Source organism: Culex quinquefasciatus, chromosome 2, assembly GCF_015732765.1.
Source record: "Culex quinquefasciatus strain JHB chromosome 2, VPISU_Cqui_1.0_pri_paternal, whole genome shotgun sequence".
Taxonomy (NCBI): Eukaryota; Metazoa; Arthropoda; class Insecta; order Diptera; family Culicidae; genus Culex; species Culex quinquefasciatus.
In genome coordinates, this window is record NC_051862.1 from 177,469,650 (window position 1) to 177,485,865 (window position 16,216).

Consider the following 16,216-nt stretch of genomic DNA (forward strand, 5'->3'; position numbering starts at 1 on the left):
ATATGAAGCTTGATGCTCATTATGTTGTGCATGCAACATCACCCAAGTTATGTGAAGGTACTTACCGGTTTGTCGGAGAAGCTTTCAAATATTCCTGCGCAAGGCTTGCGGGGCCATCACCCATCATGTCTGGGTGGAAATTCGTGTAGTGTGGCACGTGGATCAATGGTACCGTAGGATGGATGGAGGTAATATTTTTTTTTGGCTTATTAAGTATGAATTTTGATTTTTCTCATAGAAAATTGCATGGAAACGAACTTGGCTTGGCTTTGCATCTTTGTAAAACCATCATTATTTAAATAAATCAAAATAAAAAAATTAGATTCAAAATTAGTTAATGAATAGACTTTGTTTTGAAGATGATGAAGTATTTTAAGCTACACTCAACTCCCGGTGGTTGGTCACTTTTTCGTTTGACGCTTTTTTAGTTTGTACCCCGTTGGTTGGTCAACGTCAAACTAAAAAGTGACCAACTGTCACTTTTTACATGGCGCTAACGTACACTACCGAAACAAACGTTTGGTAGTATGTGTGAACTCCATGTAAAAGGGGTGTCAAACTAAAAAGTGACCCCGTTCGTTTGACAAGAGTTGGTGTCAAACCACCGGAGTTTGAGTGTACTTCCAACTGGGGCGAATCGAGATTACAGCCTGAATATGGACAGCTGTTTTGAAGCATTTAAAAGCTTCAAATTAGGAATTCGATGTACTAACTTATTTAATCTTTTTCTGTTATAACCGAGATCCTTAAAATATCTAAATAAAGTGCATGAACCTTATTAAAACAGCTGTCTCATTTCGCCCAACCTGTCCCGATTTGCCCCAGTAACGGTAGTGACATTTTTAAGGGCTTAGATGAATATTACTCTGAGACCAATGCTTTTTTGTAACCTCAAGCCACCCAAACCCACAGTAATTTTTCCTTTTCATCACCCAAACGATGCTCAAATGAAAATGCAAGGAATCGTCGGTTTGTAAGTGTGCACATACCATGTAAGTGAGGGAGGGAGCTCACTATAAGCGTTAGCTTTTAATAGTTACAGTTTTCGCCTGAAATGAAAATTGTTTTTCTTCACCGGAGAAAGGCCCCCCTCGTCTGCTCGCACGAGATGAGAGAGTGGAATGTTTCGTTTTCTTTCTCTGATTAGCTAGAAGGCTTTTAGTGCAATATTGGTTTTTAAACTGCGGGGGCGTGCATTGCTTTGCCAAGGATGGCTGGGCAGCAGACGCGTCAACGCCTGTTTGAAATTTAAATTTTCTGTGTAAAATTAGATGCCCAGCACTGTCTTCGGGTGCGATCTGTTTATAATAAATTGTATAACAAACGAAAGTGTTTGCTCTCGTCTCGGGACAGCAGCCCTACCAAAGTACTTTCAGTAGGAATAATTTGTTGAAACATTCGTTACACTTGAGAGGAGTTTCAGCAGATGCCAAGGGACTGTTAACTTGCATTTCACTTGCAGTTAAACATGCAAGATGTAGTTGATTTTAGATAATCTCTACAAGTTGTTTAAAATGTGAAATTTGAATAGCTTAAAATGCTTTTTTTGAGCTGAGTTCTGCTGATATTTTTACAACATCAAAATGTCTGTGATTATGAAATATACAAAATTGCAAAATACATAAAATAATAGTTTCGTAAGCATATTAGTGTCCCATAAAAATTCAAATCACACAGCTAAGTTAGCTCATATCATCAATTAATAAACTTCCGATATGTTTATGATTCCAAAACGGAAAGTGCACACATAATTTGAGTCCCCCTATTATCGTTGAACTATCGCCGTCTGAAATGCCAAACCACATCCGCTTGACAAATTCAGTTAGTGCACAAAATGGCAGGCCTACCTTTAAATTGCGTCACATCAGCACCACCACTGAGTGAGGGATAATTTACAATTACCATGGGTAACGCAGCAAAGGAAAGTGAAAATAGCGTCACATACAGAGTCGCATAATTTCTAAAACAATTTGTAACTAATCGTTTACTAGCAATGGCACTGACTTCGCGTTGAAGTCGTTGTCGTCGCTGGTTAACCCTCAACTGTTTGTATATTTAAATTGTTTTTTTTTTTTAAATTTGTTTCTTCAACTTTAGAATAACTTACAATTTAATAAAATCACACAGTTTTAAATAAAACAAAATCATCAACACTGAACTTAAACAGTCACTAATGATTAGCACAACTAAACTGCGAAGGGTTTAACCGCAGGTGGAACGAAACAATGATCAAGCTAAGTGGTTGGCAGGGTTCCCCGTGTACCGTTGGCAGTTGGGTCCCATCAACGATGTTGCCCCTCTCTCGTCAGCGCGAAGAACCGAAAGAGACAAATCCGTTGGTCCCCATCAAATGGGAATGATTGGCCCTAATCTGACGCGTGACATGAAAACCCTGCAGGGACGCAAAAAAGTTTTTTTTTTATATTAATTTGTCAATAGTTTACTGAAATTAAACATAAAATCACAATGCATAATTTTAGCATGACTTCTTTTTGAAATGACAAAAAAAGTGGTCGTCCAAGGGTTTATCCAAAGCTCAACGATACGCGTGGCGAGCGAAAACTGTTTAAAATTCCATTCGCTTATCGATTGGCGCATTGTTTTCGGTGATGTCAACTTCGGAATGACCACGTGCTGATCCATGACGATTACCTGTCGTTCGTTGAAGTATGCTCATCATTTTGTGAAATTTCATGAGTTGTTAATCGTCTATTTTTCATGATTTTTTTTGTTCAAAGTTTATTTATGAAATTTTGAGCCATTATCAGGTGCTTGATTTTTTTGCCGTTATTTAAAAAAAAACACTTACTTTTCTTGTATCCTGTAGTGACGGAATAGCCAACTTATCATAAACAAAAATAACAGTACTGAAATGTTATTACTAGGCTTAGTGATTTTTCGCGCTCAAAAATTGAAAATTTCACGAAGATCCTAAGTTCAAACACCAAATTTCACGGAAATTGCGCGGAAAAATGTTACTACTACTTTTTATTCTTCATTATAAACAAATCTTCACTAAATTTGAACGTGACGAAAACAAAAAACTTTTCCTTAAATATGTGTGTGTGTGTGTGTGTGTGTGTGTGTGTGTGTGTGTGTGTGTGTGCAACCAACCAAACGGGACCACGCGGTCGCTTCTTACAAATTGAGTTGTTTCCATGTATTTTTGGATCTTCATTCTATACATGCAAATAACTCGCATAGGCATTTCGAAGGTGTTAGCTCTGCCAAGCTTCGGTGACCCATTTCTACGCTGGCTAGCCGAGCGCGAGGTACCTCTGCTTGAATCGACAAGCCCCGCCCTGAAGAACGTTTGCACCAATCGGGTTCAAACGTTATTTAGAACTTCCGAACCCTTGTCAAATGGACAAGGACCCAGCGCGTATATAGTTGATAGTAACAGTATTCCTAATTACAGTCATCGCTCACCAAGCCGTGATGGCGTAGTGTTTAGCATTTTTGCTTACCAATCCAAAGGACGGGGGATCGAACCCCGACTCGGGCGACTTTGATTTTTCGTTCATGTTCAGAGTTTCAAGATTAATATTTCCTATATTTTCTCGTTGGGAGCAGATGGGAATCGAACCCAGGACCATTCGCTTAAAAAGCGAACACCGTAACCAGTCAGCCACGGCCGCTCCTTACAAAAAACTTTTCCTTAAATATATCCAAAAAAGTTTCCACGTGGTTTATGGATGGGCTTTAATATGGGTCATTCCAGGTCAACTGGGTACACTTTTGGACTCGACCTTCACCTATTTTGACCAAACTTGGAGGGAACATTCATCTATCTATAGTTAACAGAAATTCCAAGTTTGGTGCTTGGACCATCCCTCTGTTTTTGGCACCGCCTTCTTTTTTGATGATTTTCTAAAAAACTTTTTTTTCTTTTAATCATAACTTTGCAACTATTTGAGCAAAAGACTTACTACAGGTTGCTTTTTTTTAATTGTCCAAGGAATTCGATAAAAATAAAATTTTAACCCTCAAATGCCCCCTCATATTATATTTTAACGTTTTAAATATTAAAATTCAGTTTTGACCAATCTCTATATATATAAAAAAATTCGACGGTTTTGTTCGAACGCGAATCAGTTCAATACGGAGCGTCGGATCAAGGTGCTCTTTGTTGCGTTGAGTTCGTATAAGCACAAGGAAGGTTTATACGCTAACTAATTGACACTTTGGCCACTCTGGAACCGATTCCGGAGCATCGGCAAATTGTATGGGAAAAGCTGCGTATAATCAAATTTTGATCACAGGAGGCTGAATTAGCAAACAAGCAAGAAACGTCAGGAAACCAAAAAAGGGCAGGACGAAGTTTGCCGGGTAAGGCTTGTTTCTTATATTTTATTTATTTTTATTTTATCACCATCGTATTCCCCGGACAATTTTACATAATAATCAATGTAAACCTCAAACTAAAATGAAATATTGGCGAGATACAGCGATTTTACTGAAAAAAGTTTGATTTTGCGCAGCACTCGGAAGTACATGGTGTACTTTTCAATAAAAAGGGATGAATCCCTCATAGTTCGGTTTTTATATGTGAGAAACTTATTTCGGATTTGAATTCATAGGACCATGTACTTCCGAGTGCTGCGCAAAATCAACCTTTTTCAGTAAAACCGCTGTATCTCGCCAATAGTTCATTTTAGTTTGAGGTTTACATTGATTATTATGTAAAATTGTACGGGGAACACAATAGTGATAAAATGAAAATAAATAAAATATAAAGAATTGGTCAAAACAGAATTTTAATATTTTAAATGTTTAAATGTAATATAAGGGGGCATTAGAGCGTTAAATTTTTTTATCGAATTCCTTGGACAATTTTCTATAAAAAGCACCTGTAGGAAGTATTTTGCTCAAATAGTTGCAAAGTAATGATTAAAAGAAAAAAAAGGGTTTTTAGAAAATTGTCAAAAAAGAGTGCGGTGCCAAAAATAGAGAGATGGTCCAATCAGCACCAAACTTGGAATTTCTGTTAACTATCGATAGATGAACGTTCTCTCCAAGTTTGGTCCAAATCGGTAAAGGTCGAGTCTAAAAGTGTACCCAGTTGACCTGGAATGACCCATATATTTCAAAACATAACGGGCATGCGTATTCTCATTTATTGAATTGATTTTATTTAATATTCAAGTAATCAAACTTAATATTTCACTAATTCGAATAAAATTTCGCTGATTAGTTTAACTTTTACATTTTATTGAACTTCATATCAAAGCAAGATTTAACATTCTTGTTCACTGTCCATCCAAAATGATTGAAATAATTTGAATTGTTTGCGACATTTTGCCCATTTATGAATATTTTTTAAGGTTTTCATATCACTTTTCATAAGCAACATTATAAATCTATAGGCAAGAATAATTAATCAGTAAAGAAATCATCAAAATTTTAATCAAAATCAGAACTGAAAACAAAAAATATATGTGGCATTTTTTAACTTCCACGGGAACCATCCACCCAAATAATCAAATATCGTGAAAATTAAACAGGACTCAGATAAAAAAATTGTGAAATCTTTCAAAAATTTATCACAATATACATCTGTTTTTTGGTATGACATTAACTGGAATCAAATGATTGATGTTATCTTTCTTGTGATAACTCGATGATTCCGACTCGGAATTTCGCTCGTTTATTTTTTCGCTGATCATAGAACCGAAATCAGGAACCTTGGTTCTAGATATTATGGTTTTGTTTTAGCATAAACTTAAAAAGCTTATTTTTGTACAGTCCAAATGTAATATAAAGTTTATATTTGATTTCAGTCATATTCCAATACAACTCGGATTGACTTTCCTGATGCATCGTATTTTTTGCAAAACATTTCGCATTCACAGATCAATCCAAACCCCAACCCCACGCTGACCATCTTTCAGATTCAGGTAGTCGTCTCAACGCTCAAAACCAATGTTATGTGAAATTCAATTTCTTCGACGCACCACAAATATGCTCTCTCGCTCAATTGTTATGCACAACTGCCCACCCCCTCCCTCCCTGCTGCGGTGGTGGTTTACCATCAGTGACAGAAACTGGGGTGTGGGTGGGGGGGGGGGGGGTTGTCTGTCATGCTTCATCAGTAGCTGGAGAAAGAAAAAACAAAAAAGAGGGAAAATAGCATTGCCTATGGTCACTGTCGTCGTCTTTTTGTTAGAAACCATTTGTGGGTTTCGGAGAATGAAGCAGTGAGGGGGTGGTGGAAGGAGACAGGTGGGCAACAAACCACCTCAATAAGTTATGCATTGCACAATTGCGCTCTTTTTACTCTCGATTTCGTCCGATTGTTTCCTCGCTCGGTGGTGGTGGTGTTTGCGACGGTGACAAATATGCCAATGACGATGAGGTGATAGAAAATAAAAGGCTTCTCGTGGACGACCTGACTGTGATGCAAAATGAGAAATGGTGGTGATTGCAACACCTTGATGATGGAGTCATTGCGCGTGTTTTTCTTCAGTTTTTTTTTATTTTGTTCAAGTGGGGAGGTGCATGTATATCAAAATAATGTGGTAGAAACAAACTACAAATTGGCGCGAAATATTTTTTGGCAGGTTATGGCACCCCTTGCAATCGAGAGCAAACAAGAAGTTGGCACAAATATCATCCAACAAATTGATTTATCGCGAACGATGTGACAAGAAAGCAGATTTTGGAACACCATGCAACGAAAAATGTAGACCAACGCAGAAATATGATGCACTTGGCGATGGAATAATCGACGCGGCATACATTTTTTTCGCGCGTTTGAATAAAGATAATTTTTCAATTGGGAATAATAGGTTTTACGATTAAGAGTCTGATTTTTGACAGCCGATTTTAAAATTCATTGTTTTATACAATTATGACGAGATACTGATATCTTGCCGCACCAACATTATTGAGAAAAACATGACTTACTGTCCCGGAGACTTAAGTATCCATAACAAATGTTAATAATAGGAGTGCATAATGTACTTATGACAATTTGCTTCTGAATAAATATAATACGATAATTGTCATCATCGGTAAAGTAGCAAAACTGAGAGGAACAATAATTTAAATTACGAGTGACAAAAGTTCATAGAGTTTTAAGGGTTTTTGTTGTCCGAACTGAATTTAAATCTGTGAGGGTCAAAAGATAAAAATTGCACTAAATGGCGTTCATAACTCAATTAATTCAAAATACACGTGCAACAAGATAGCATGATCACGCAGATTTATCACTGAAGATTCGAGTAACTTCAACAACGACTCCGAGCCTGACTTTTAAAAATTAATTCCAGAAAGACATTATTCTATTATCTTCGACCCCAAATACAATAAAAATTTGTAAAAATGTAGGATGCTAGAGGACCGTTGATATTGAATCTATAAGATTCTATCAGAACCTATTTCGATCAAACATATCAACAAAACAACATTTTGATCTAAATATTATTTAAGTTATATTGGTTTAATTTTTAAACGTGAAGACTTCCATCATAGCCTCTATTTTGACAGAAATCCATCAACAATGTTTACTTTTTGGCTACGATTATCCCATCACTTGTAAAGTTATTGAAATCTTCATTAATCAATGATTTCCAACTAGCCTAGTAATATTTTAGGTTTTCTGAAGGCCAGCTACTTAAGTTCTAAGGGGGTTTCCGGAACCATGATAATACCTGCAAGTTTACAAATATTACAAGGGTAGTGCATCAACCGCGGTTCTAGCGATACATAGCGCACAAGGCACAAGGAAAGGAGTTTACAGCATCTGGATGGAACAGCACTTTCCCTCTCAATAGGGACTGTGTTATAGATCTGGATATGCTTAAAAACAGTAAAAATGGGTAACACGATACAATAGTCCTCGTAATCAGGATTCCGTGTCTTAATACTCAAACAGAAAAGTAAAGTGCATCAACCACAAAATGATATAATTTTTAAATCACTGTGATTTAGATCCAAAATTCCTTCAGTGGCTTCAAGAAAACTAAACAAAATCAGACGAAATTTGTGTCCAAACCCACCATATCACATATCGCCCATTGATGAAAAAGAGTGAGAAAGGCACCAACCAGGTGGATTAAGTTAGTTTTATTTCATGATTCTTCTTCAATACGTTGCTATCCCCATTTTGGCAACATTTTATGTCTGATGAGGTTAACTCCATTTGTAGGGTAGAGTAGTGCTAATGCTTATGCTTATGAAAAAAATAAAATAAAAAAACATTGAAAGTTGGAAACCAAAAGTGACTAATCTACCCTATTCTATATCGTCGATCGAAAACCAATCTAAAATTTTACACAATAAATAATAAACTATTTTAAAAAATACATTGATTTTAACAAGCAGAAATGTTTCAAAACATGTTGTTGCCAAAAACGGGATGGCACTATAATTTGCAGATCTATTAAAAATATTATTTTCGTTCTTAAGACACAGAATTTCTATTTGGTATGATTATTTGTCAAATTTAATAAATAATGTTTCTTTGGTCATCATTGAATAGGAGTTTTAGTCTAAAACTTTTAGATTTAATTATTTACCGATCCTTAGCACTGAAACGTAATTTTATTCAATTTTCAATATGATTTTTTCAAAAGGAAGATTTCATTTTTATTATGATTCAATAAATAATTGCAATGTTCTTGAAAAACGTTATCTTAACTCAATCGCCAACAATATTGACCAAATAAGATCTGCAAGCCAGTGAATTGGAGAGGAGCTTTTTTCATAAATTTGCTTTCTTTCGTTGTCCCGTTACGCAAAGAAATGGCTAACGAAAACTCAAATTTTAACCAATTCGTTCAGTTCAAGGATGGAGATCATAAGTTTAATAAAATCAAACTGCAAAACCATAATGATTGTTTTGGTGTCACGATGTTGTCCAGTCACGCTACATTTTCATTTCAGGGGATAGGGTGCCCAGAATATGGGACTTTTTCTCGAAACCTCGCTCCACAAGCTGAATATTGTTCCTTGAGCCATTTTAGGACTCTAGGCCCAATATGAGCAAAATCGGTCAACATTTACACATTGATACGCGAAGGTGAAGTTTGTATGGGAAAATCGAAAAAATGCATGAAAAACCCAATTTTCTTACGGTTTGGTCTGCAGGGTGCGTTACTTCCATCCAAATATTCTCAAAAGTGAGATTCTCATTTCTCTTCAACTTTGTAGAACAGACCAAAGCTGTCATTTTAGTATGAAATTTTTTTTTCACCAACTTAAGGCTCGGGTATCAATGGGTTAATCTTAACCAATTTCGCTTAAAATTTGCACAGATGCTTAAAATAACACAATAAACCGTTTTTCGCTTGTGGAGCAGGGGGTCATTTTTTCTGGGCACCCATTGCCAAGCTATAATATTGTTCATTCTACAAAACATTTCTAAGTAGGAAAATCATCTATCTTTCCATATATGTTAAAACGTTGGGGGTTTTTCTTTTAGTGCGCCACTACAGAGCAATTCCAGCTCAAATCAGGAATTTTTCTGGTACTTTTATAAATGAAACTTTGTAGACATGTAATCCTAGGCCTATATAAGCCATTTTTGTGTATATGGAGCCAATTGTACTCGAAAATAACATTTGAGAAGGTCGTAAGTTATTTAAATATGTTTGTATTTTGTAATTTTAAAATTTCTGTACCTCGAAGCCAAAAAGTGATCACAGACAAACTTGAAGGAAATCGAACGAGCTTTCTGATAAAAATACACGGAAATTAAAATACACGCCACTTCTATGAGATTTTTAAGTTTAATGGTTATATTTTAGGGTGATGTCAATTGATAAATAGCCTAAAATGTGACAAAAAGACTCACGAAAAATGCAAGATGGTTTGTCTCTCCTAAAAAAAATACAAAAATCATTTACTAAAACTATTTTTTTGAAAAGTGGTTTAAACACCAAAATTTTCCAAAACCAATAGTGGGAATGGATTCCCCAGGCAATTTTACATAAAAGTCTCCATATTGACCATTGCCCTATGCCAAATCCTTGTAAACATGAAGCGGTTTTTAAAACTAAAACTATTGAAAAAATAGGGTTTTTGGTGGTTTTTGCCATTTTCTATATGGCAGACTTGAATTTTTAGTCTCGTAAATATTTTTACCGGAAGGCTCGTCCAATTTCCCATAAGTTTGTCTTTGACAGCTTTTAAAATTTGACTCGTTTTAATATTTATGTAAGTTTATTTACTATCCAGGTTTCTACCACACTTAAAACAATATTCTATTTTCAGTTATGAGCAATGTAATTAAACTTATATACAGCAATTCCCCACGAAAACAGCATGGAAAAAAACAAAAGTGCTCGGATCGGGTTCAAAATTTTTCTGGGGGTTCTCTGGCCGAAATAATTAGACCCGTATTTTTTTGTTTGGCCATTAGGGTGACCTACGCCGTGTTAGGGTGGTCTGAAAAATGGCCATTTTCGTCGATTTTCGCAAAAACCACTTTTTTCGAAAAATCATAACTCCTCGCCATTTTAACCGATTTCAATTGTCTTATACGCAAATGAAAGGTGATAAGTTGGCCTTTCAAAGAAAAATAGTAAGAAGTTCAAAAATCTAGCCTAACATATGAAAAGGGCGTATGAAACTTTAAAATGTCGTTTTGAAAGTGTCTGGACCAAAGAGCTATGTCTGGAAATATTTTTATCGGATTCTCCGGACATTTTTACATAACATACTAAAAAATGGGAGGAGTTCATTAACAAGATTCCGAGATATGATTTTTTGAAAATAAAATCCGTGTTTTTTGACGCGCCGCGCGCAAAAAACCGGAGAATGACGAAATTGGCAAAAAATCAACTTTTTTCACTAAAACTGCGATAACTTTAAAATTTCAGCAATGACCTATAGATGTCTGGGTACCAAATTAAAAGACGCAACTTTTGGTTGATGTTCATTAAACAAGCGCCACGATTTGTTTTTACAAAATTTGTCATATTGGGATTGCCCTTTCGGCAAATCTTTTGACTAAGGTCGACATTGCTCACAATGCTTCCTTTTGACCTTCTTTTTTTCGTTCAAAATAATCCAAAAATAAAGGAAAAGCACATGGTTGGTATGAACGAACTTTTAAAATTTTAATATGGAATTTCTCCTACCAACTGTATCGAACGTTGCTTCAAGAAACAATTTTAAGCCAATATTTACAGATATTATCCCACATATCATTCGTTCAATTCGTTTCGGCAAAGCTAATTTTTTGCCGCGTCGCGTCTGCAGTTTGCGCACAAAACTGCACCCAAACAAGATTTTTGTGAAGTCATCGACATGCGTTTCAATAATCTTGAGACCAGACAACGAGGCCGTCGTAAATTTTCGCAGACGTGCCGAAAACCGCCATCGATCCAAAATTTGATTAATTTCTTGTTTTTACCTTTTAAAACCAAAACTTTTCACATCGAAACTTGCAACTGAGATACTAACCTCCAAAGCTCCAATAAGTGTCGATGAAACGACTTTTTCGTGAATCTCACTTCTTTTTTTGTTGCCTTTTCGCGCAATTGTAATTATGATTTGGAAGCGATACTTGGGATGAGCAAAAAAAAAAACGAAATAAATGTTATATTTTGAAATCAGGTCGATCGTCGATGAAGAAAAAAGCAAGCTTTTGCGCTTAATTTTCAGTGATGATTTTGGGAGGAGATGCTCTGGCTAGGTGGCTATTTCGCGCATCTTTTCACACCTTGGAAGTTTTGTTTCGAAAAACTGATGAGCAAACTTAATGAAATCAAAGGAATTCACCTGGGGTAAGTGACTTGAATGCCGGCAGAGGCAACGCAAGGCGACGAACCTGTTGAACAAAATAAATAAATCGGAGAAAATCGGTTTGCATAACAGCAACAGTTCCAAATGCACTCAAATTAGGCTTGTTTAGATTGTATCACACTGCACAGGCAATACCAAACGGGGGACGGTTCCGGAACACGTTCGATTTCGATAGCTTCCAACACACACACTCCAGTAACCGGTAGGTATTTTGTCATCAAACAACCGCGCATAAATGAAAAGTAAAAGTGATACCAAAAGCGAGTCTCGGCGCGTCCAGGCTGCCCGCCGAATATTGATTTGTTCGTTCGCCGAGCTGGTTGGTGATTAGCCTTTGGAGAGCTCCTAGCTCTCCTTCTCAGCAGTGTATAAACATACGAAATGAAAAGAAAAAGTGATAATGTGCAGTGAATTTCGATGAGGTGTGAAACATTTCACGCTTGTTCGGACAAACTAAGAAAAAAGAAACGCGCAAAATGCTACGCTGATTTTATATTTTTCATTAGTCTATAACATACACACTTCACAGGCACACACACAAACGGAGCACAAAATGCATGCCCAAAACTAATCCCAATTGTGCATGTTTTATGATGCGATTTTAGTGCTATCTTTCGCCTGATATCGAAAGGCTTTTCGGGCTGCCTTTATGGTCGATTTGGTTTAGTTTTCTTTTTTTGCATCTGATAGGTTGTGTCGATCAGTGGTGTCCAATGTTTAAGTTGAACAATTTTTACATTACTAATTTATTTGATTTCTAAAAATGTACAATTCAAATATTAAATATTTGTAACATCTTATGGTGTTTTCAGAATTTTATAATTTTTTTTAGTATCCTGGCATGTAGACTTGTATGATGTAAGTTTTGCTAGATGTCATCTCTATCAACATTTGCCCTTATTTGTTCAATTGAATTCTTAGAATTGATGATATTTCAAGACCAGGCTACCAGATTATCAAAGTTTATTCTTAATGGGATAGGGCATTTTTGAAGTTGATGTCAGTAAACGCTTCAGTTTCGTCAAGGAATGATAAATTTGGGCTCCCTGAACCAGCTCCAATCGACAGAATTGAATTGAGCAGTTCTCTCAGATTTCGGTCATTCGATTTTTTTTTGTATTTTTTAATCCGACTGAAACTTTTTTGGTGCCTTCGGTATGCCCAAAGAAGCCATTTTGCATCATTAGTTTGTCCATATAATTTTCCATACAAATTTGGCAGCTGGCCATACAAAAATGATGGATGAAAATTTAAAAATCTGTATCTTTTGAAGGAATTTTTTGATCGATTTGGTGTCTTCGGCAAAGTTGTAGGTATGGATATGGACTACACTAAAAAAAAAGATACACGGTAAAAAAAATTTTGGTGATTTTTAATTTCACTTTTTGTCACTAAAACTTGATTTGCAAAAAAACACTATTTTTAATCTTTTTTATTTTTAGTATGTTTTAGAGGACATAAAATGCCAAGTTTTCAGAAACATCCAGGTTTTGCAAAAAATCTTTGAGCGAGTTATGAATTTTTGAATCAATACTGTTTTTTTTCAAAAAATCGAAAAATTGGTCGCAAAAATTTTTCAACTTCATTTTTCGATGTAAAATCAAATTTGCAATCAAAAAGTACTGTAGTGAAATTTTGATAAAGTGCACCGTTTTCAAGTTAAATCCATCTTTAGGTGACTTTTTTGAAAATAGTCGAAGTTTTTCATTTTTTTAAATTAGTGCACATGTTTGCCCACTTTTGAAAAAAATATTTTTGAAAAGCTGAGAAAATTCTCTATATTTTGCATTTTTGAACTTTGTTGATAAGACGCTTAGTTGCTGAGATATTGCCATGCAAAGTTTTTAAAAACAGGAAAATTGATGTTTTCAAAGTCCCACCCTAACAACACACCATTTTCTAATGTCGATATCTCAGCAACTAATGGTCCGATTTTCAATGTTAAAATATGATACATTCGTGAAATTTTCCGATCTTTTCGAAAAAAATATTTTCAAATTTTTAAAACCAAGATTAACATTTCAAAAGGGCCAAACACTCAATATTACGCCCTTTTAAAATGTTAGTCTTGACTTAAAAATTTTGAAAATATTTTTTTCAAAAAGATCGGAAAATTTCACGAATGTTTCATATTTTAACATTGAAAATCGGACCATTAGTTGCTGAGATATCGACATTAGAAAATGGTGTGTTGTTTGGGTGGGACTTAGAAAACATCAATTTTCTTGTTTTTAAACCTTTGCATGGCAATATCTCAGCAACTAAGGGTCGTATCAACAAAGTGCAAAAATGCAAAATATAAAGAATTTTCTCAGCTTTTCAAAAACATATTTTTCAAAGGTGGGCAAACATGTGCACTAATTTAAAAAAATGAAAAACTGCGACTATTTTCAAAAAAGTCACCTAAAAATGGATTTAACTTGAAAACGGTGCACTTTATCAAAATTCCACTACAGTACTTTTTGATTGCAAATTTGATTTTACATAAAAAAAAACGAAGTTGAAAAATTTTTGCGACCAATATTTCGAATTTTTGAAAAAATCAGTATTGATTCAAAAATTCATAACTCGCTCAAAGATTTTTTGCACAACCTGGATGTTTCTGAAAAGTTGGCATTTGATGTCCTCTAAAACATATCAAAAAATAAAAAAATAAAAATAGTGTATTTTTGCAAATCAAGTTTTAGTGACAAAAAGTTAAATAAAAATCACAAATTTTTTTTTACCGTGTATCATTTTTTTTCAGTGTAGTCCATATCCATACCTACAACTTTGCCCAAGACACCAAATCGATCAAAAAATTCCTTAAAAAGATACAGATTTTTGAATTTTCATACATCATTTTTGTATGGCCAGCTGCCAAATTTGTATGGAAAATTATATGGACAATAGGGTGCCCAGAATATGGGACTTTTTTTCAAAACCTCGCTCCACAAGCTGAATATTGTTCCTTGACCTATTTTAGGACTCTGGGCCAAATATGAGCAAAATCGGTCATAATTTACCCATTGATACTCGGAGGTGAAGTTTGTATGGGAAAATCGAAAAAATGTATGAAAAACCCAAGTTTCTTACGGTTTGGTCTGCACGGTGCGCTACTTTCATCCAAATATTCCAGGGGGTCATTTTTTCTGGGCACCCTAATGGACAAACTAATGATGCAATATGGCTTCTTTGGACATACCGAAGGCATCAAAAAAGTTTCAGTCGGATTAAAAAATACAAAAATTAAATTTAAGAAAAAAGACCGATTTCGTAGAGAATTGCTCAATTATAATATATTCCCTTCTAATAAATAAAATCGAAAATTTCAAAAAATTGTTTGATGAAGACAAATTCCAAAATATAAAGCCATATTTCACCATTTGAAACCACTGGATGAGGACGGCAATCAAAAGTTCCCCAACCGCGATCATCGTGCTCGCGCTTCGGGTTCGTTTCACTATTATTGAATTAAATGGTTCATTTTTTGACTCATTACCGTATCGTAGCGCCACCACACCATCGACATAATGAAGTTGATCTTTATGGTGGGCATTTTACCGTTACGACAGGTGTCGATAGGCAAGCTTAAAATAGTGATAGCGTGCCGACCGCAAATTTTCTTCGAAGGTCAGCAGCAATTTTTCGGCCAAATTGAAAGTAATCTTGAAACTAACTTCTAGTCTGAAAAAAAAAACACTTTCGCGGATTTAATGGTCAGCACAAAAAGAGCAAACCCCCTTCAGTGCGTCAACTTTGGTTACTTTTATTTTTACACACTTTCCACACCTCACCAAACTTGATTTGGTCGATTTACCACCCGGGTTTGGAGCTGGTCATCGTCTCCCCACACAGCAGGTTACCTCCCCGACCCATAAAAGCTCATTCGGGGTGGCCAATGGCGCGCTTCGCGGTAAGGAATTTTCTCTAATTTCTGTTACAAATAAAACCAGATTTTGCGGCGAGTGAGAAAAATGCAGTTGCCACCGAGACATGCTGCCAGTCAGCCAGCATACGCTGGCCGGTGACTGACCAGGGAGTGGATGCACGGGTAATGGCGCTGTGGTCACTTGCTGGCAAACTTGGGGGAAATGAAGCATATTTTAATGATTGAGCGCCAAGGCCGATGAAAGTAAGAGCGATGTTCGGTGTAATGATAATGTGGGCAATTCTCGTTTTTCGAGGATAATTTAGCTTGTTTGCACTACACTGTTTAGGCATCGAACCATTGAAAAATTTATTTATGAGTTTAGAGCTACCAAAACTACAATATTTACAATTATTCTCCATGAACACGATTTGCTTTGAAATGAACACGATTTGCCTTGAAATCAAATTTTTTTATTCAGTTTTCATTATTTAATTTGATGAAATATTTTCATGAAAAAAAATGTTTTTTTTTTAATGTTTTGTGAATATAATCTACAAAATATGCTTTTTTCGCATAATTTTTTGATACTAAATTTAACATTGCTTTTATATT